The following is a 22,765-nucleotide window of genomic DNA, read 5'->3' on the forward strand; positions in this document are numbered from 1 at the left end:
CTTTAATCCCAGCACTCGGGAGGCAGAGGCAGGTGGATCTCTGTGAGTTCGAGGCCAGCCTGGGCTACCAAGTGAGTTCCAGGAAAGGCGCAAAGCTACACAGAGAAACCCTGTCTCGAAAAACCAAAAAAAAAAAAAAGAAAAGAAGCCTCTCTGATGATGACTGGAGAAGGTACTGATCTGTGAGTATAGCAGAATATCATTAAGAATCATTTTATTGAATTTTATTTTTATTTTTTAGAGCAGTAGTGTTTGGTTTTACCCTAGGTCTCTGTACTATCTAGTCTCTGGTTCTTGGTTACCCAAGCAGTGTTGGGTGTGGATTCCTTCTCATGGAGTGGGCCTTTGGTCAAGTCAGTCATTGGTTGGCTATGCCCACAAGTTGAGTGCCACCCTTTCCCCAGCATATTTTGCAGTCAGAGCAGATTGTAGGTCAAAGATTTTTGTGGCTGAGTTGGTTTTCACCTTTCTTTTTCAGTAGCCTGCAGAGTACCTTCCTACACCAAAGAGCCTAGGACATAGAGGTGAGGGCTCCATGTAGGCACCAGCTCTACTTCTGTATGTGCAGTGAATTGTGTGGGTGCTGTCCTTGGCAATGGGGGCCTGCTGTCAGTTTAGAGAGAGCAAACTTTTGTCTTAGCAACAGTCTGGGTTGTTAGGAGATTTCCATGGGATCCCCTTGGCCAACAACTTTCTTGAATGCAACCCAGCCCTGGTACTAGAAGCCTCGTTTGGTGACAAGAGATGGCCAGCTGAGACCTCCATGTCCCCCATTACTAGAAGTCCTTATTAAGATAGCTTTCATAGATTACAGGAAGTTTCCACTGCACTAGGTATCCACACCACCACCCCAAATGTACCCACCCCCTAATCCCAGCCATCTCTCCTTGCACTCTCTCTCCACCCATTCCCCCTACCTGATCCCCACCTCCTGTCCCTACCTGCTTCCAGTCTATCTGTAAAATCTATTTTCCCTTCCTACAAAGATTCCTGTGCCCCTCCCCAGACCTCTCCTTTTTACCTAACCTTTCTGGGTCTATGTACTGTAGCTTGGTTATCCTTTATTTTGTGGCTTATATCCATCTATAAGTGAATATTGTCTTTCTAGGTCTGACTTACCTCATTCAGGGTGATTTTTTTTCTCATTCCATCCATTTGCCAGCAAATTTCATGATATCAGTTTTTAACAGCTGAGTAATACTCCATTGTGTAAATATTTTGTTTATCCATTCTTCTGTTGAGAGACATCTAAGTTGTTTCCAGTTTCTGAATATTATGAATAAAGCTGAAATGAACATGATTGAGCAAGTGTCCTTGTGGTAGGATGGAGAGTCCTTTGGGTATATGCCCAAGAGTGGTATAGCTGGGTCTTGAGGTTGATTGATTCCCAGTTTTCTGAGGACCCACCATGTTGATTTCCATAGTGGCTGTACAAATTTGCACTCCCATTACCAATGGAAGAGTATACCCTTTGCTCTACATCCTCGACAGCATGAGCTGTCACTTGTGTTATTGATCTTAGCCATTGTGACAGGTGTAAGAATCTCAAAGTCATTTTGATTTGCATTTACCTGCTGGCTAAGGACATTGAACATTTCTTTAAGTGTTTCTCAGCCATTTGAGATTCTTCTATTGAGATTTTTCTGTTTAAATCTGTACCCCAATTTTCAATTGGATTACTTGTTTTTTTATATCTAAAAATATTAGTCACATTTTTAAAAATTAAAATGTTACTTGTGTGCATGTGTGTACACATATGGTATATGTGGGTATGTGCAAGCATCCATGTATACATGTGGAGGCCAGAAGAGAAAAATGGGTATACTGCTTTGTCACTCTCCACTTGATTCTCTGAGGCAGGGTCTTGCACTGACCCTGGAGCTCACTGTTCATCAGATGGGCTGCTGTCCAGAAAGCCTAATATCCCTCTATCTCTGCCACCCTCAGCATCAGGGTCACAGGCACATGCAGCCATGTCTAGCTCTTTTTCCCATTTTATTTTTATTATGCGTATGTGTGTGGGTATGTGCACATGGGTGCAGGAGCCCGCAGAGGCCAGAGGGGTCAGATCTCCCAGGAGGTGGAGCTATAAGTAGTTGTGAGCTGCCTGATATGGATGCTGAAAATTGAACTCTGGTCTTCTGGGAGAACACTACATGCTCTTAACCACTGTGCTCTTTCTCTAGCCCATGCCTGGCTCTCTTATATGGAGGCTGGGGCTCCAAATTTAGGCCAAGCTTGTGCAGAAAGAAGTCTTACTTACTTAGCTATCAGTGCAACACTCGGGAGAGCAGGCCCTGCACCTTGCTGGGGCAGCACAACAGAGCCAACCCTGTTGGCACAGGTGTGGGTGAGCCAACCCTGAAATTGTGAGCATAGGAGAGCTGTCCTCATTACCCATCTGTCTTGTGGTAGCATGGGCAGAGGAGAGTTGCCCGCCCACCCCACATCCCACCAATCAATGCTTACGGCAGGTGGGAGAGCTGGCCCTGTGGTCATAAGAGTGAGAGAGCCAACCCTGTTAGTGCAGGTGTGGGTGAGCTAACCCTGAAGTTGTAAACATGGAAGAGCTGCTCCCATTTCACATCTGGCGGACCAACCCTATAGCTGCCCAGCCCCAGACCCAAGGATATGACTTGACCTGCCCCAACATCCACCTCATCTATGATCTACAGGAGCAGGTGAAGGGGCCTTACCTGTAGACCCAAAGCTACAGGATCTCCACAACACAGGGCAACAACAGGATATCCAGGAGGAGCCATAGTAAGGGCCCAGCATCTATAGGATAGGAGAAACCAGAGGCCCTGGACCAGACCAATGACTCTTTTCAATGAACACTTGCAAGTAAAGATAAATGGACAAAGGGGATTATGGCATGACTTACTGTGTCACACTGCAGTTTCCATGATGAGATTTAAAATTTCTCCCTTTTTAAATTTTTTTCCTTTTTTCCCTTGAATTTTGCTTTATTTGGGGGAGGTGTGGGGCGGAGGGCAGATATGAAGGGATAGGGAAATGAATGGGATCAAAATACATGATATAAAAGACATATAGAGCCGGGCGGTGGTGGCGCACGCCTTTAATCCCAGCACTCAGGCGGCAGAGCCAGGTGGATCTCTGTGAGTTCGAGGCCAGCCTGGACTACCAAGTGAGTTCCAGGAAAGGCGCAAAGCTACACAGAGAAACCCTGTCTCGAAAAACCAAAAAAAAAAAAAAAAAAAAAAAAAAAAGACATATAGAATAAATAAATAAATAAATAAGTAAATACAAGGTGGTTTTTTTTGTTGTTTTTTGGGGTTTTTTTTTTTTTTGGGCACCTGTTAGAAAGAGGAGGAGGTAGGTACAGTAGTGTTCTGCTCAGGCAATGGAGTCAAACATAATAAAATCAAATTCCCTCTCCACATCTCAGTGGTCCAGTGCAGGTGACTTTTTCTGTCCCACCAGCCAGCTCACAAACAACCACATGGAGACTTCTTATTAATTAGGAAAACTCAGTCCATAGCTTAGGCTTGTTTCTAACTAGTTCTTACAACTTAAATTAACCCAAAATTTTAATTAATCTACGTTCTATCATGTGGCTTTTACCTCTATCCTATTTTGTGTGTCCAATTTGTTCCGTGTCTGGCTGGCTTCTCTGCCCTTCTTCTTCCCAGCGACCTCTCTGCCCCTAAAATCCTGCCTAGCTATTGGTCATTCAGCTTTTTATTAAACCAATCCAAGTGACAAATCTTCACAGTGTACAAAAATATTATTCCAGCACTCGGGAGGCAGAGCCAGGCAGATCTTTGTGAGTTCAAGGCCAGCCTGGTCTACAGAGCGAGATCCAGGACAGGCACCAAAACTACACAGAGAAACCCTGTCTCGAAAAACCAAAAAAAAAGGGGGAAAATATTATTCCACAACAGCTCAGTAAATGCGTTTTTGCACCTCAGCACCTCAGCAGTCTTCATTACCTCACAGGTTGTAATGAAGGTGAAATTAGGTCACCCAGATAAAGGGCTTAGCTGACTACTGCAAGAGTGGTCTAAGGACCCGCACAAAGGAGTCTCACCTGGGCGTTCCCTGGAAATGTGGCATCTCAGGTCCTATCCCAGACTTGCTGCAGCAAAATCCACTCGTTGACACTCAACTCAGGGTCATTCCTAAGCTTTCACCCAAAGGCTGAGCTTTGAGACGTCATGGTAAGTGAAATGTATCATGACCACCAGTGATAATTACATACATTTAGGTAGCCCTATCAAATAATTTCAGTTTATTCCAGGGGCCAAGTATTGAAGTAAAGGGACCTCAGAAATAAGCGACAGGGGTCACACTGAGAGCCTCTTCCCTGGCCTCCTGTTCCCAAATTCTCAGAGATGAAGAGAATGCTTGAAGAAGGAAGGGAGTTGAGCAAAGTCGGGGAGGGAAGACGCCATGGAGCTACACCTGCCAGTGACGGCAGTCAGGAATTCACCATTACTCTAACTAGAGAAGCCTTTGTTCTTCTTGTAGCGCAACCCAAGGCTCCATCCAGATCGCGGCTTTTAATTTGAGTGTGCTGTTACTCCTCAGAAGTGGCTCACTGGGCTTGAAAGAGCCACTCTCCTTTAGAAGTCTTTTTAGAATGCAGACAGACCTTGAAGATTGGTGCGAGGAGTGAGAGCATTTGACTGCCTAAGTGTTCAATCTCCCAGGCACTTAGACGCTTCACAGCGAGAACGGATGTTCATTAAACTGTAAGCAAATTAGGGTTCAAGCCAAAGATATAAAGGCAGACATCATTAGTGCATGGGAGCCATCCACCACCATCAGACTGCTTGTAAGAAATCCTGTACCTCAGGATTCGTCTCTTGCACAAAAGAAACCCACACTGCTGCTTTCACAGAGGAGCCTGCGCGTTATCGCCCTCCACGCACAGTGAAATGGAGCAGAAGGCTGCAAGCCTGCCTTAAAGCTTTGGTTTCTCTTCTGGGTTTTGCCTCCATGTTATCTTTGGAGGGTCCCAGAATGGTTTGATAAATAAAACACTTTGTCAGTCGATAAATTAAAAAGTTATTTTGATCAAGTGGATGTTCAGTTGCTACTACACATGGCAGAAACTTCCTGGGTGTCCAGGGCATGGGAGGGCACACCATCCCCTCAGCAAAATCTATTTGGAGACAAAGCAATGGTCTCTGTCCCCCAAATGCAAGGCATGTGTTTCTCTGTGGCTGGACCGGCTCTGGTGGCTGCCTTCCGCAAGCCTGGATTACAGCTTTAAAAGAACTGAACTGGCAGAGGAAGATGGGTCTCATCTGATTCTTGCAGACTGACCCTGAAGCCCCAGTTTCTTGAGGAATGAATTCCCAGGTGTCCCCCAGAGCTGTAAAACTATTTGCAAGCAGCTGAAACAGAAGCCCCAAGAGAGTCAGGTTGGAGTTTCCAGAACTGCCAGTACCTGGGGCCTTCATCTCCTTACACCTCAGCCTTTGTGAGCTAAAAGTTAGGGGAACTTGGCAAGAGTCTGAAGAAGGCTCACCCTTGGCCTCGGGACTGGAAGGTAGTGATACAGTGGCCGGGGCAGGCTCCAAGTCCCTTGTCTCCCTGGGTCAGCGGGACAGGGAGCCTGAGCAAGCTAAACAGATCCCCTGAAAAACTCCAAGCTGGCTGGGAGTCTTGGCTTGGCAGATTCCTCAGGGCCTGGCTAGCCTTCCCTGTAGCCTCCAGTCTACCTTTGTGGGATGGCATCTCTGTAGGCAAGTGTCTGGGCATACTGTTTAGAAAGTGAATGCTGCCATCACTAACAGACACCTTTCGGCAAGCTGGTATTGATGCAACAATGGATCTAAAAAAAAAAAAAAAAAAAAAAACCAGATTGATTTTGAGCTCTATTTTTCCAGTGAGCACTTAGGGGCTTACGTGCACCTCTGCCGTTTGCCTAAAGCCATGCAAACATGTGGTGGCAGAAACAGGCCTCTTCTCCCTGTCTACATTCAGAAAGCTTTTAGGCTGGTAACATCACAGGAACAGACTTGGGACATGATTTCTGAGGGATGGAGAAGAATGTTCAGAAGAATTGAGGAGGCAGGGATCCAGGAAGGCATGGAAAGATTGAAAAAACAAAACAAACAACCCGGACCCCAGGTTTCTGAGAGGGAGGAAGGCGGGGCACTAGGAATGAAAGAAGCTAGTGGCCAGAAGAGTTAATGACATGGGGAGTCGGCGCTTCATCCCACTCCCCACCTCGTTTGAGTTAAGAACCCCTAAACCTTCCTGGAATCACAGCCAGGCCAGAATGCAGAGGAGCAGGGCCCGAGCCACTGCAGGGCCATCTGCAAAGTGACACCAGCCATCATCGTGCAGCATGGGGCTGGGGTAGTAGCCTGACTGGGATAACACTCCAGCTGAAGTCAGTGGCTCTTTCCCCAGACATCCCCAGCGAGTTCTGGTGCATGTCTGTCTACGTGATGCCATGTTCCAGAGACGACACTTGGCAGTGTCCCTCAGGCCTTTGGTGTGGCCGTGATGGAGGCCCCCTAAAGAAGATTGGGAGCATAGTGTCAGGACTTCCCAGACAATGTTCACCCAGTGCCTCTAAGTGCACACAAAGGGTTTTTTTTTTTTTTGGGGGGGGGTTCCTTTTTATAAGATGTATATTTAAATGTATTGAATTTTTATTTAGTGTAATTTTACCAAAGCTGCCTGGATTTCTTTTCTTTGAGTTGGGGGTCTTGCCTAGTCTAGACTAGCCTCAAACTTACTATGTACCTGAGAATGACCTTGAACTTCTGATCCTCCTGCTTTTTTTTGTTTGGTTGGTTTTTTTTTTTTTTTTTTTCGAGACAGGGTTTCTCTGTGTAGCTTTGCGCCTTTCCTGGAACTCGCTCTGTAGTCCAGGCTGGCCTCGAACTCACAGAGATCCACCTGCCTCTGCCTCCCAAGTACTGGGATTAAAGGTGTGCGCCACAACCGCCTGGCTGATCCTCTTGCTTTTAACTCCCACCAACCCTTGTTTTTTGTTTTTTTTTTTTAATTCTGAGAACTGAACCCAGGCCCCCATGCATGCTACCTAAGCACTCTACCAACTGAGCCCTATTCCCAGCCCATAAGCTTTTAATCTTCTGTTGAATAGCGACTAGGAGGCTGGATTGGGGAGTGAAAGAGAGGCAGAAAAAATGAGAAGCCCTGGTGTGTTGAAGAACTCACTGAGAAAAACCCCTCAGGAGCAGCAACCCTCTGCCTTGGCTGGGAGGGGAAGTCTAGCATGGCATCACCATGTCTGTGACTGGCCTCATCACGAAGCAGCACTTCTGAGAACCTCTCTTTACGTGGCAGATGAGGGGGTTCGATGGGCTATCCTAAGAACAGGCAGGCCACCGATGCCCAAGAGTCTATCAGAGAAAGCAGTTCAACTTACGGGTAGAAGATTGGGAGCTGTGAGGCTAAGCAAAGCAGAACTGAAGGGGCCAGAAAAGCCACAGGTGCAGGCTGGGACCTGCTGGGCAGGGTATCCGACAGGAGCAAACCAAGACTCCAGCGAGGACCCTCTGTGAGGATGCTGAAGTGGGTGTGCGAATGTAACAGAAGGACTTGGAACATAAGGACATCCAATGCTCTGAAATCTCCAGGACTGTCTGAATTCTCAACTTTTTTTTTTCTTTTAATAAAAATGTATCGGCATTTCTGACCTAATGTCACATATATTTTGCTAAAAATGGCATGTTGAAAAATAATAGTGCTTCTGGGAAAAATAGACTCTAGGTACTAGCAAAAACTAATCACAAGCCTTAAGACACATGTAGACCTAGTTGCTTCTCTTCCTGGCATGCCCGTATGGCACTGTGAGGGACAGGGGTGAACTCTTCGCAGCTCTGAAGTCCACATTCAGAGCTCTTTCTCCTTCTGAATGTGGGTCCCGGAGGACAGTCACTTCCTGGAGAGAGAAGGATCCATCAGAATTAAAAGTCTGAGTCAGGACGTGGGCTTCCGTGTTAATGTTGTTACCTTTGGAGGTCATGAACTTCTAGATCTAATTGTAGTTTAGAATATTGACAGGCACACACAGAATGGTACAATGAGGTCACAGTGAGTCAAACCCAGGGCAAACCTGATTTGAGCAACCCAAATGTAATAAACAAATAGTCAGTAAATAAATAATAACATTTTGATAGTCAAGAAAAATTCAGCAGTAGCTTATAATATGTGATAGTTAGGAATCATTTTATGTGACTTTTATACAGCATGATAATGATATCATAGTTAATTAAAAAATAGTTATCTACTATAGACGAAAATGACACTATAGGTAGACATGCCAAAAAAAGTATTAGCAGGTGTTAGACCAAAGGGATAGGTATGTGTGAGATGTCTTCATGCTATGATTGAATTTTTTTTGTAATTAAAGAAACCAGGATCTTATACACTCATCAAACAAGGCACCCCAGTAGCAACACACCAACAAATGAACAACTCCCCCACATAGTGATTGGCTGAAAGAGCTCCCAGTGGCCAACACGGAACAATTTGAACAAACAGCAACAAAAATGAGAATGAGCTTATCACTGAACACCTAAGACAAATATCGATAAGTTCATGATAAGATAAACAAGTGAATTGTATAAATAATGGGGGGAAGAGAAAAATCTGTCACTGTGAAGAATTCCAGATAATTGTAAATATTTCTCCTTCAAGGAAGCGAGTTTTGTTAATTGGCTTTACTGAGGCAATTAACTTAAGAGAAAGGGTTATTCTTGGCTTGCAGTCTTTGGGCTTGTGGTAAGGCACACCATGACAGCAAGGTTCGAAGGCCGAACCACTGATTTCATGAACCACAAAACCAAGGAAAAAGGACAGGATCTGGGGTCCCACAGTCCCTTTCAAGGCCACACTCTGTTGACCTAAAGTCCTCTCATAGATCTTTCCTAAGGTTTCTACCACCTCCCCATAGCAGGCCTTTACCCATAGGTCTTTAGAGAACATTCTAGATCTAAATTCTAGCTATGACATTGCAGCTTGCCTCCCAACTCTTTAACTGTGGGCTGTCCGTAGAGACATTCTTCCTGAGTCAAATATGGAAAAGAAGAGAAGCAAACAAATAAACAAAACCAGTAGCTTCACAAATAAAGAAACCCAATCCCATCTCAGCCCAGTGGTCAAGGTCACCATCCACAGTGGCAGGTCGTTCTGTTAAAACGTGCCCTTGACATGTAACAAAAATGGCATTTACCTTTATGATCTTTCCTTCAACATTTGCACGACGCTAGTCTATGGTGAGAAACACATCAGGTACACCTAAGCAGAGGGGTCATGTGAAACATCTGGTTATTAAGTCTCAAAATGGCCAAGGTCGCCAAAAACAAGAAAAGTTTGAGAATCTAGCACAGCCAACGGGAGCTTACATACAACAAAACAAATGACTGAATATAATGTGCTATTTTGCATAGGACCCTGTGGTGGAAAAACACATTAGATTAAAAAAGACAACAGCCAAGGAAATCTGAATGAAGCACGGATTTTCGTTAATCATAATGCATCATTTTGGGATCATTAGTTATGACAAATGTACTATACTAATGGAAGTTATTACTAATAGCAGGCATTGGGTATATTAGGGTATATGAGGACTCTGTTATTATAGTTTTTCTATAAATCTAAATTTACAGAAAAATTATAAGTCAAAAGCTCTTCTATACTAGATCATATCCAAAAGGCTGGAAGTGATGAAAACTATTCCAAAATATATTTTAAATAATAAGGACAGATGGGTTAGGAGAATTACTAATCCCCTTCAAACCCCCCCCCATTAATTTTTGATAAAAAAAAGTCCAGAACTCTATGATAACAAAAAGAATTCAAACAGTTTGGTGGATTAATGAGCAGGCTGTGGCCAGAGGAGGTAGGACTCACCTTTATTATCCCAGCATTTCTCATTTGTCTCCCCTCAGCAGGGCTAAGCACGACCTCACTTTCCCCCTACATGATTCTGCATGTTGGTTTGTTCTTAGTCATTCTCACATCCAAAGGCTCACTCCTGAAAGTGCAGGACCCAGCTGTCTTACATGAGATTTCCCCAACATCACCTCAGTTGAGTCTTAGAACATTGCCATCAGCCTAAGCAGGGATGCCACGCCCCTCAGCAGGGATGCCACGCCCCTCAGCAGGGATGCCATGCCCTTCAGCGGGGATGCCACGCCCTTCAGCTGCTATGCCCTCCAGGTTGTATCCTCAGCAACTACTAAACTGCTTGTCTCTACATAACCTGGCTATTGCTTTGATTGCAATGTCCCCATCAAAGCACATGTTGAAATTTAATCTGTGTAAAGTATTAAGTGGTGGTACTAAATTGGGCTTTTAAGAGGCCATTAGGAACCAAATGTGGGGCACACACAATCTCAGGACTTGGAAAGCAGGGGCAGGCCGTAAACTTGAGGCCAGCCTGGTCTATACAGTGAGTTCCAAGTCAGCTCTCGTGAATGGATTAATTCATTCATGGATTAACGATTTAATGGATTATCAAAGGAGTGGCTTTGAAATTAAAGTAAATTTCTTGTCTTGCCTAGTCTGTCTTACCCTGGGACACCCTCTGCCATAGCCTAACATATATCTTCTGGAAACAAGTTCTTTATCAGGCATACAACTTGAAAATATTTTCTCCATTCTGTGGGCACTCATTTCACTTTCATAAACCACACCCTTTGAAACACAATAGCTTCAAGTTTTTAATTTAGTTGAACTCCAATATACATATATGCATTTTCTACCCCCCTTCACTCCTCCATCTCTCCCCCCTCTCTCTCTTTCCCAACTTTCTCCCACTTTCTTTTGTTCATTTGCTATCACACCTAAGAAAGCATTCTGGAACTCAGCATCATGGAGATTTACACTCAAGCTTTCTCCTGAGTGCTCTATAGTGGTAACTCCTCCCTGTAGGTCTATGATCCTTATGAGTTGATTTTGTGTGTGGTGGCAGTTAGGGATCTAACTTCATTCTCTTCCTTGCTTGTGTAATCACGTCAACATATTTGTTGGACAATTGCTCTTTTTTTTTTCTATTGAATCCTCTTGTCATTGTTGGCAATTCACCAGAAATGTGAGGATTTCTTTCTTTTTTTTTTCTTTTTACTTTTATTGATTCTTTGAGGATTTCACATCATGCATTCTGATCCCACTTATCTCCCTGTCCCCTCCCATCCACCCTCTGCCCTTGCCAACTCCTTGCCCCCCAGAAACAAAACCAAATTTAAAAGAAAAATCAAAAACCAAACAAAACAAAGAAATAAAACACAAATAAAAACGAAAATCAAAAAGAAAAAGAAGAATCTTGTGGTAGAAGCTGTAGTGTGGCCCGTTGAGACACACAGGCCACCCTTTAGTCTGTTCATTTTCACTTGTAAGTGTTCATTACCATGAGTCATTGGCCTGGCTCGAGGCCTCTGGTTTCTGCTCTACCACCGATAATGGGCTGTCACTGGGACTCCTCGTGAACATCCTGCTGTTATCTTGTGTCAATGGAGATCCTACTGTTTTGGTTTTGTAGGTTCGTCCCCTTAACATGCTCCAGCAGTTCATAGAGTCGGTGGATGCTGGGGTGAGCCAACTCATAACCTTGGTACTGGGCCTGGGTGGTCGCTGGGTTGGTCAGTTCATTAGCTTTCCCTCATCTACACTACCTGGATGAGCTCTCCAGCACTGCCTCGGCTAGCTCACCCAATGCAGCTTGCAGCAAGGAACAGGCAGGGCCAGTGCTCCTGCCTTCGGGCCTTCAGAGCCAGGTCCCCCTGACTCATATTGCCAGGGCCAGCTCTACTGTTTTACCCAGGAAAGATGCAGGGCCCTCTCTCCTGATTGCTGTAGGGGGCACACGAGGGGTGCGGGGTCAGCTCTCCTGCTCTCATGCCCTCAGGACTGGCTCGTCTGTGACCCGATAACAGGGTCAACTCTGGTTTGCTGCCCAGGTAGGGTGCAGGGCCTGCTCTCCTGTGTGCTGTAGCTGGTGTAGGATGGGGCTAGTTCTCTCTCGTGATCCAGAAGCCAGCTCTCTCGCCTCTCACAGGCAGCAATGGGCAGAGAGGGGAGGGCATCTTTTCCTCACCCATGCCACCACACAGCAGATATGAAGAGCTGCTCTCTTGCTCTCATGCCCACATGGCTGGCAGGTTCATCCGCCTCTTGACAACAGAGTCAGCTCTAGTGTGCTTCCAAGGCGAGGTGCGTGCTTATGGTACAGGGGATGGTGGGGGGTTGGGGGGTGGGAGGTGGGGGTACCGTGTTGGGAGGCGGCGAGCTCTCCCCTGTGGTGGGGGTGAGCTCTTTCTGAGGGGTAGGGTCAGCTTGCCTGTTGCAATATCCAGGAAGGAGCAGGACTAGCCATCCCAGGGCCAGTGAAGGGCAGAGCTGGCTCAGCACAGCATGGTTTCAGTGATCCCGTACTACCACCGGCCATGGACATCACCAAAATACTTATTTCTAGTTCCTTGTTCGTGGTTATGTTTTTCATATTGCAAAATATCATTGCAGATATTTTGGAAAGTATGGATGGCAAGGAATGAAGGAGACTATGTTAAAGCAGTTTAATCTCATCATCTAGATGAGCAAATCACATTTCTGAAGCTATCCTTTCGAAATTGTATTTTTCCATGTACATAAAAGGTCTGGGGGGGCTGGAGAGATGGCTCAGAGGTTAAGAGCACCGACTACTCTTCCAGAGGTCCTGAGTTCAATTCCCAGCACCCACAAGGTGGCTCACAACCATCTGTAATGAGATCTGGTGCCCTCTTCTGTATACATAATAAAAAAAAAAAAAGTCTGGGGCAAGGGAGCATGGTAGTACCACCCTGTGATTCTGACAACATGTGAGGTGGAGGCAGAAGGATTAGGAACTCAGGGTCATCCTCAGATGCAACTGGGTTAAGGGAACCCTGTCTGTATAAGCTACATTTCTTATTGTTATGGGGGCAAAACAAAGCAACTTAAGGAAAGCAGGGCTTGTTTCAGTGCACAATTCAAGGGCACAGCCTAAAATGGGGGGGGGGGCAGGCATTTCAGGTTGATAACATTGTGATCAGGAACCAGAGAGAGATGAATGCTGATGCCCAGCTTGATTTCTCTTCTTTATTCAGTATAGGACCTCGGTCCATGGAGTGGCATGTAGGGTAGGTCTCACAGGCATTCCCAGGGGGCTGCCTCTTAGGTGACGCTAGAGTCTGTCAAGTAGACAATCTATATTAACCATTATGGTATCCCCAAAAAAACAAACAAAATATCTGGGGCAGCAGGGGATGGAAGTGTTCGGACTGTGTGTCTTAGAACATGCAACGGTGATTCCCACATGCAGCCAGAGTTGAGAGCCACACTGAGAAAGACTGTCTCAGACAATGCAGATGTGTTTAGGTGAACTGTGGGAGCCAAGACTGGGCAGTATCTTAGGTAGTAAGGTGACACTGGTGAGGATCCCAGCAGCTCAATTAGCAGCAGGAAATGAGGTCCATGGGATGTTGGATGACCTCCCTCCCTATTCTTGGGGAAGCACACCCATGTGGCTCCTTGTTGTTTGTTTTTGCCATTCTGGGGGGCCCACCAGCCAGCTCCCAAATAAATCACACATGGAGGCTTATTCTTAATTATAAATGCTTGGTCTTAGCTTGGGGTGTTTCTAGCCAACTTTTCTTAACTTAAATTAGCCCATCTATCTTTTGCCTCTGGGCTTTTGCTTTTCTCTATTTCTATTTTTTCTCTATTTCTGTTATTACCTTTTCTTTCCTTCTAACTCTGTGTCTGGCTGTGTAGTTGCTGGGTGGCTGGGTGGCTGGGTGGCTGGGTGGCTGGGTGGCTGGGTGGCTGGGTGGCTGGGTGGCTGGCCCCTGAAATCCTCCTCCTTCTCTCGTTCCTTCTTCCTTCTCCCAGATGTCTCCCTCTGTATCTTCTCTCTGCCTGCCAGCCCTGCCTATCCTTTCCCCTGCCTTGCTATTGGCCTTTCAGCTCTTTGTTAGACCATCAGGGCTGGGCAGTGGTGGCGCATGCCTTTAATCCCAGCATTTGAGAGGCAGAGGCAGGTGGATTTCTATGAGTTTGAGGCCAGTTTGGTCTACAGAGTGAGTTCCAGGAGGGCCAGGGCTCTTACATAGAGAAACCCTGTCTTGAAAAAAAAAAAAAGATTTATTAGACCATCAGGTGTTTTAGACAGGCACAGTAACACAGCTTCACAGAGTTAAACAAATGCAACATAAACAAAAGTAACACACCTTAAGAGTCCCCAACAGCTCCTAGTCCAGCTCATCTTTCTCTTTGAGTCATGGTGTTCCAGATCTTCTGTTTCAATCGTCCTGTGTTCCTGTTTTCCTAAGTCTCAAATTCATAGTCCTCCAAGAGATGATTTGATCGTGTCCATGACTAACTATCCAACATGGAGTCCTCCATCCGGGTCACTGGAAGTGACCAGATAATTTGTCATTTAAAATAAGACACTTTAAAGAGGCCATGGGAGGGCTAATAACAGACTGGAGAAAGAGATAAACTGAGGCTGTTCTAGAAAGATTGGGGTTGCCGGGCGGTGGTGGCGCACGCCTTTAATCCCAGCACTCGGGAGGCAGAGCCAGGCGGATCTCTGTGAGTTCGAGGCCAGCCTGGGCTACCAAGTGAGTTCCAGGAGAGGCGCAAAGCTACACAGAGAAACCCTGTCTCGAAAAACCAAAAAAAAAAAAAAAAAAAAAAAAAAGAAAGATTGGGGCAGATGGTCCCTTTGCTTACATGTCTCCTACCGCCCTTAGTACAGTGCTTTTCAAAGTGTGCCCTGTGTGAAACACTGAAAATTAAGTACTTTCTCTCCCCACCTCTTCCTTGGCAGCTTACTGTGTGTGCATTAGCATAACAATGGCCAGAGAAAGAAATCTGAATAATTATTTGTATTTATTTGTCTGTTGTCCTTTATCGTCTGTAGTATTATTATTATTATTATTTTATATTATTATTATTATGTGTCTGGTGGTCCTTTTGAACCGTGATAGCTCCTCAGGATCCCCAGCTCTAGACAATGTGGGCATCCCCTCCCTTGGTTTAACTGAATGGTCCAGGGATAGTCACATGAAAGCTTTTGGACATAAGAGAGCATTCATCGCAGACTGTGCACAAAAGGTACCCACCCTTTCCTTTCCCTCTCCTTGGAGATGTGAAAGAGCTATGGCAGCCGACAAGTGCAAAGAGCCTAACTGGGTCATCAGTTCGCTGGAGGGCAGAGAAGCCCTTTCCACAGGCTCCGCCCGCCCAGAGGGAACTGGAGGAAGTGAGCGCTCCAGTGGCCCTCCTGCCATTCAACAGATTGTTGCTGTCATTTAATGCTCAGGGGCTGCTCCTAAGGAAGTGTGGGGACGCTGAATCTCTCCTCTTTCTCCCCAGAAGGAACCCACGTCCTTGGTGACAAAGTGCCCCTGCCAGATGGTTTCTCAACTGCAGCCAGCCCTGCCTTTGGGGCATTAGCCAGTTAAATGCCTTTGATTCCTAAGCCCTTGGTTTGGGTTCTCTTTCACTGCAATTAAAAAAAAAAAAAATCTGCTTGAGGAATGCTGATTTTACCTTGTTTTCTAGAGCACAGACCAAAGCATTGGTTGCAGGGCAGTGTCGCAGCCCCCACACAGAAGCTGTCACTGATGAACGTTGTCCAGGACAGGGCCGTGCTTGCAGCAGGGTGGATGCCATTGTCAGCATTTTGATTCACAGGAAAGCCCAAGCGATACCCCGGTGATCACCTGTACTTCTAGAATATGCATGGCTGATCCATGGTGCTCTGTTGTCTCTATTATTTGCATTCTGCTGCTTCCTTCTAACTAATAGACAGCTGGCTGTGGCAGCCCATGCCTGGAACCCCACCACCCCAAAGGCTGAAGCAGGAGGGCCTTCAAGAACAAGAGTAGGACCATCTTACCTCAAAAGCAGCCTCATTCCGGCCTCAACCTCCTCCTCTGTCGATTACTAGCACTTTCAGCTTCTGGAAGTCGAAACAGTGAGCACCATCCCTGCCCCTTCCAGAAAACAGCTCCAAGACCAATGCCTCCCAAGTCCTACAGAAACACTAGCCTATGCGAGAGGTTTGCTCTCTTGCCTTCTCTCCATGAGCGTCCTTCTCAGGCTTATCCCAAAATAAACCTGTTCCCACTGCTGAGATGCCTGTCTGTCCTTTCTTCTTACAGTCTCAAGCTCTGATGCCTGTCTGTCCTTTCTTCTTACAGTCTCAACTCTGACCCTGTCTCAAAAGAACAAAAGAAGCATTTACTGTAAACAATGCCTTGATGAACACTTTTGCATAAAATACTGTGTGTGGGCATCTCTCTTTCCTTACAGCTCATCACTAAAAGTGCAATTGCTAGCTCTAATGTTAAGATGTAGCCAGAAAGCTCTTCTATCGTTGGCAAATGGCCATCTGTCATTGTCCCGTCAACTTACACAGGAGTGTATGTGTGCGTGCAGAACCACACAAGGTCACGTCAACACCTTGGCCCAAGAGCAGCAAATGAGAACCCAGTTTCAATTTGTGGTCATTTTCATTCTTAACTGGTTATTTCCGGTCAGTGTAAGAATCTAAGAAAGTTTCCTCAAAAGGCTGAGCAGACAAGTGCATTGGGGAACCTGCGCCCCAGGTCCTGCTGTGCAGGACACCCTCTGCCAGCTGTGCGGGGGAGTCAGGGAAAAGGAAGGGAGAGTCAGGAAGAGGGGTCTGGGGAGAGCTCGGGAAGGGTGGCTGCCTGGACCTGAGTCTCAGCAGAGCTTTCCGTGGAGGCAGAGGGAGGCGAGGCCGCAGGGCCTCCCGCAATGACAAGGGAGGAAGGGAGAAACGGAACGGAGGAGGAAAAGGAAGATCCAGGTCCTCCCCAGGGTGGGATGCCATGCGCAGCTTGTTTCAACAAAGTCATGAAGACCAGACCTTATTGCTCTGTCACAGAAGAGTTCCTGTGAGGAACAGAGGTGAGGGCCTTGTGGATGAGCCCTGAGTCCTGGATACAGGACATGCCTGCCTCTGGGGAAGCTCCGACTCCCCTAAACTGAAACTTGCGACCTTTCTCTTTTTAATCTCCCTTCAGTGAAAGACTGGTTCTGATCTGTGAAATAGTGTTAACTTTTTTCATCCCTGGTCTGAGCCACGGATGCATGGGATCCCACCACATCCCATTTACTTAGACTTTTCTGTCCTGGCCCACAGACTCCCTCCCCTTTGAGCGGCTCCTCGACATTCCCATGCACACCCATGCCCTGAAGGCCGTGGGAGCTAAGATTGATGATAAGGATATGGTTGTGCATTTCCGACCACAAACTACAAGAGCAAAGAATGAGTAAAAACTGTGCAAAATCCTGCCTCCTCAGATAACTACTATTACCACAGTGTTCTACGTATCTCGTGGTGTCCTTGGCATAGATAAATGTGTAATTCTTTCAAAATGTGAGGTGGAAAGGAACCTTTCCTCGCATCCTCTTCCCTATCCTGGAATCCTTTGCTCTAGATATGATGTGTGCAGCAGACTAAAGAGCTTACTGAGAAAACAGCGTGCAGGAGGATTGCTTTAGAAAATGTCTGTGATAAACAGGAAGCAAATTACTACCTTAACCTGCATTTCAGAGAGGTTTTTTTTTTTTTTTAGTAATGACATGTCAAGAGCCCCCCCCACCCCCACCCCTTCCTAAAGCTTCCAGGAAGTGACTGTGAAAGGGATTCTTTTCTTTCTTGAACAATTGCAAATGGAAAAGAAGATTCTGGCTGAGTAGTCCCAGGAGCTGAAATGATGGGGTAATGAGATCCAAACTTCAGCAGATGGCAGGTGGTGGCAGTGAGGCGCATCCCCTCTTAGGAAGCAAGCTTGAAGCTCCCAGACATGCACAGGAGGTCTCTGTCCCCATAAAGCTCTGGAAAGTCTTGGGGACTTGTTGCTGAACTCATTCAGGTGACTTCTTGGGCATCATCTGCCAGGGTCCTGGGGAAAAGGAGTGCCCAGGACAGGTGTACGATCCTGGGGATCATGGCTGATGCAGAACTGTAAACTGGGCACCTCATTTCCCCACCTGTAGCTAGAGTTTTCCTGCCTGGCCCACAGTCAGGACAAATCTCTGACACCTGCCAGTCCCACAGCCATTGAGACCCAACCAAATAAACACAGAGACTTATATTGGTTACAAACTGTATGGCCGTGGCAGGCTTCTTGCTAACTGTTCTTACAGCTTAAATTAATCCATTTCTATTAATCTATACCTTGCCACATGGCTCGTGGCTTACCGGTACTTTACATCTTCCTTGTCCTGATGGAGGCTGGCAGTGTCTCTCCCACCCAGCTTCCTGTTCTCTCAATTCTCCTCTCTGTTAGTCCCGCCTATACTTCCTGCCTGGCCACTGACCAATCAGTGATTTATTAATTGACCAATCAGCAACACATTTGACATACAGACCATCCCACAGCACCCACCTTCTCTGGTTCAGATGGGGTCCTGCCAGGGTGTATCCCTAGCAGGAGCTGTACCCACCAAGGCTATCATCTGAAGCCTGGGAATCTTTTAGGGGGTATTGAACTGTAGACTGGTTCACTGGATTTGATGAGATATGTGGTGGGGGGAAGAAGAGACCAAAGGATCCTCAGGAGCTTCTGGCCTGGAACTCACCAATTACCCATTAGGCTAGGTTGACCAGCAAACTCCAGGGATTCGATTGTCTTGTCTCTCCAACACTGGGATTTCAAGCATGAACACCATATCTGGCTTTTCTACATGACCTCTGAGGATTGAACTCGGGTCCTTGGACTTGCCGTGCGCTGAGCCATCTGTGCTCTGACTATGATGTCATTTCCTTATAAAGAATCATCCGGTTGTTATCCTGATCCAAACAGATGAGGGTGGGATGTACTCAGATCCTCAATCACTGTCCTTTAGCTGTCTTGGGGGTAGTTTAGACCAGCAGTTTTCCAAGCCGTATCTTCAACCAGCAGCATCTGCTGGTCAGAAATGGAATGGAGGGCTGGGGAAACTTGGTAGCTCCAGGCGTGAGTGGTACTTGCTCAGCATCCACAAGGCTCTGAGTTCAATTCTGAGCATTGCAAAACTGTGTTGACTTTTAAAATCAATTGACAGCGTGTATGAGCAGGGCAGTAGTTCTGAGAGTGATTCAAGGTTCCTCTAGCATCCCACCAGTGTTATCACAAGACCCCACGAACACCCTGGCTGCGCAAAGAGCCAAGCAGCCAGGAGAGGTTTGGAAGGAGAAAGAAAAACCAGATAGATAAACGAACATCCCAAGAGTAATAGGATAAACTGGCCCTATAGTCTCCAGTTAAAGATGAATTCTCACAACAATATTAACTCTTGTTCAAATAAGCCCGTATCTTCTCAATGGGCTGCAGACAAATGCCCCCAGTAGACAGAGCATCAGGAGAGAAGAACAAAGGCTTAGTGCACGGGACATGGCTGGGGTAAAGCCAACGGCATTGTAAAGACACTATCAGCCTCATTTTCCTTGTCCAAAGACAGGCATCCAATTTGTCTTTTGACTTCCCGTACCAGTTGCTCCCTTGTGTCATCGGCCAACAATGGCCTCTTTAAGTTCCCACCCCTTGACCACGCTCCATTCGGCAAGATTCACCTTCCTTCCCCAGCCTCTTCTGACAACTGCAGCCTCCACATGGGCACTGTAACTGTCGAAAGAAAGGCAACCTCTCAGTGCGGAGACCCTGGGACGACCTTCCTGGTTCCAGGCTCCACCTAGGGCCCTGTTTAGTGGCTAGCTCCTGAACTTGGCTCTGTTCAGGCACATCCGCAGTATCTTTCAATGACTGTAGGCAGGAGGTGAGGCCTCAAGATCCAAGTCCCTTGACGTTCTACAGACAGCAGCTTTGCTGAACTCATTCTCCCCATCAGGTCCTCCACAGCTGCTGCCGCGGTACATTTAGGATCAGAATCGGTTGTGCTTTCGGGGGGGGGGTGGGGGGTGGACCTCACCCAGGCAGAAACAAGAGTCCTGGGGTCTGGGGGAGCAGCAGTGGGAGTCTGGCCACCCCTAGTTGGTCCCCGCCCTTACCTATGTCTCTGATAGCCCTGACTTGTCACTTCACCCCCACCCCCTGTGGTTTGGTGTCCCTCACCTGTAAAGTCTCTGCCTCTGCAGGTTTTTTGTAGAAATTTAATGAGGGAAATCAGGAAGGGCCATTGACATAATGCCTGGCATACAGTAAGTACTCAATCAGTGTCTTATGAGTTAATACTTAGAGGAGGAGGAGGAGAAGTAGATGTGGATGATGGTGACCAGCTGGCCTGGGTCCCCACTACCTGTCCCCCTGTTATTTGTTAGGCCTTTTCTAACCAGCTCCTGGCAGGCAGAGCTGCACCTTACACATGGATCCTCCCCCAACGTGCTCCACTGGCACATTAGAGATGGCTAGACTCCCCCTAGGCACCTCCACGCCACTTGACAGTACCACCCAGCTGACTCTGTGCCCTGTAACCTGAGAACCTGAATCTTACAGTCTTATATCCCTACTCCCAACAAATCTTTGCTGAATGACTGAAACAATGGATGAACGAGTGAATGAGTGAACGAATGAATGAGTGTACAAACTCCCCCACTATAGCCCTAGTCAAGTCTTCATGCTCTCTAATGCCTTGTTTAATCTGGCCCCTCAGCTGCTGGCTCCCCTTGGGAACAGTCTCCCCTACATCTGGGCCTGCTACCCTTCCCCTCTTGGAATCCTGGATGTGTGTGTGTGTGTGTGTGTGTGTGTGTGTGTGTATGTGTGTGTGTGTATGTGCGTGTGCATGTGTGTGTGTGTGTGTGTGTGTGTGTGAGAGAGAGAGAGAGAGAGAGAGAGAGAGAGAGAGAGAGAGAGAGAGAGAGGTTTAGAATAGAAGGGCAGAAGGGTAGTAAACTCGCTTTCTGAGAAAGAAGCTCCAGTAATGGGATCCAACCACCCCGCTTAGGAGGGCACCTGCAGCATTTCTTTCTCAATAAAACTTCCCACAGAAGCAAACTTCCTTTTAAACAGCCTTTGATTTGTAACGTTATCGGTCAATACGCTCTTAAGAGGTCCAGGGATGTGGTTAGCGCTTACTGATCGCTAAGGGCGAGGGAGGAAGACTGTGCTGTTCTGAATGCAAACTAGGCTCCCTTCAAAGTGATAAAACATCCATTTCTGTCGCTTGTGTTCCTGGTGACCTTAGCTCCCTCGTGCACATGGTCTTCATTTCTAGGTGCAGAGGTGGGTGTGGCTATCAAGGGGTATTGGCGTGGGAGGGTGGAATAATAGCATATGTGATTTGACTCACGGTTACCGACATTTTCACAGCTACACCAGCCAGTCAGTAGACATAATACGGCATCTTGCTAGGATAAATACGTAGGTACAAATAAAATACTAAAAAATATAAATTTAAACTGTAATCAACCAATATTTAACTCACGTTTTCTTTCTATTAAAGAAAAAAAAACAATTTCTCCTTCCATGGTGGGGGATTGGGTGGAGTCTAGACCTTTCAGACTCCCATTCTTTAGCTGAAGAGTCAAAGAGAGACACTGTGATGCTCCCTCGTGCGTGCTCAGAAAACCTTGAAGATGGGAATGGAAGCATGCGAACTCCTAGGAGCCCCAGAGCAGAGCCCACACCAGAATCCAGGAAATGGAAGGCTCTAGGACGCAGTGCTTGGACCAGCCCTCCCTGCTGTCTTTAGCAAGAGTTTATGGCTCCCCTGCCATCACTGACAGACACTCAGCCAACTCCGCCTCACTTCTGCTGTTCCTGCCTTCCCAGCAGGGCCATCATCCCTCGACAGGGCCTTGTTTCTGTCACCTCCCTGAGTTTGTTCTGTTCACCCAGCTTGAGATCTCTTGTGGTCCTCCTTAGCTCCCAACAGATGAACTTTATACAGCTTACACATCCTCTCATACATCCTGGCTCAATCCCAAGAGAGGATCACGTGTTGGCAGCTACCGTGGTCTCTGTTTGGGCCAAGTTGTGCTTAATTACCAACTCAGAAGCCATGGGCTGGCAAATGGGTTAGCCGACTAACATCTAGGATGAGACAGAAGCCTTGTAAGGGCAGAAGACAGTAAGGCCGTAAATGAAGCCATTGACGTCAACTCCCCATCCCAGGGCTAATCAGATTTCTGATATTGAAACAAATATCCAAGTTAATAGAGTTAATTGAGGAAATAAGGATGACTTTGGCTCATAGTTTCAGAAATTTCAGTCCATAGCAGGTTGGCCTGTTGCTTTTGGATTTGTGGTAAGGTGGTGTTGTGCCTGTGTCTCGAGACCCCTGAGCAGAGCCGATATCCAATGCAAAACACACAGGGGTTTATTGATAACAAGCAAGCCCGGGCTTGGTCCGTGTCCAACAGTCCGACACAATAGGTGGAGGAGGATGGCCCTGAGCTTTCAGGGTGAGGGGTTTTTAAAGGGAAAAACCGCAAGCAGGGTGGTGTAAGCCTTGGTGTCACATGATGGGACCTGATCTCTGACAGGAGACTGACAGCCTGTTCTGGCATCTGCTTGGTCCTTTCAGTGGCAAGAGCATGTCACAGGAAACTGCCCTTCAAAGTCCCTGGTTATCTAACCTTCAGTAATCCTCACTTCTTAAAGGTTCCAGCAGTCCCCAATAGTGCTCCAGGCTGATGAGCACACCCTGGCCTGAGGGCAGCCCTCGCCCACGTCATGGCACATGAAGTTCCAGGTTAACGATCATTGGCCTTCTGGCAAATTCTTACAACTTTTCTCCTGTTACCCCAAACTGTGGGCCCCATCAAGGTAAAGCATGGGTCTTTTGGTTCACAATCATGTCCTCTGTGTATGAC

The sequence above is a fragment of the Peromyscus californicus genome, unplaced genomic scaffold (assembly GCF_007827085.1).
Source record: "Peromyscus californicus insignis strain IS unplaced genomic scaffold, ASM782708v3 Scaffold_9__1_contigs__length_137607984, whole genome shotgun sequence".
In the NCBI taxonomy this organism is placed as follows: Eukaryota; Metazoa; Chordata; class Mammalia; order Rodentia; family Cricetidae; genus Peromyscus; species Peromyscus californicus.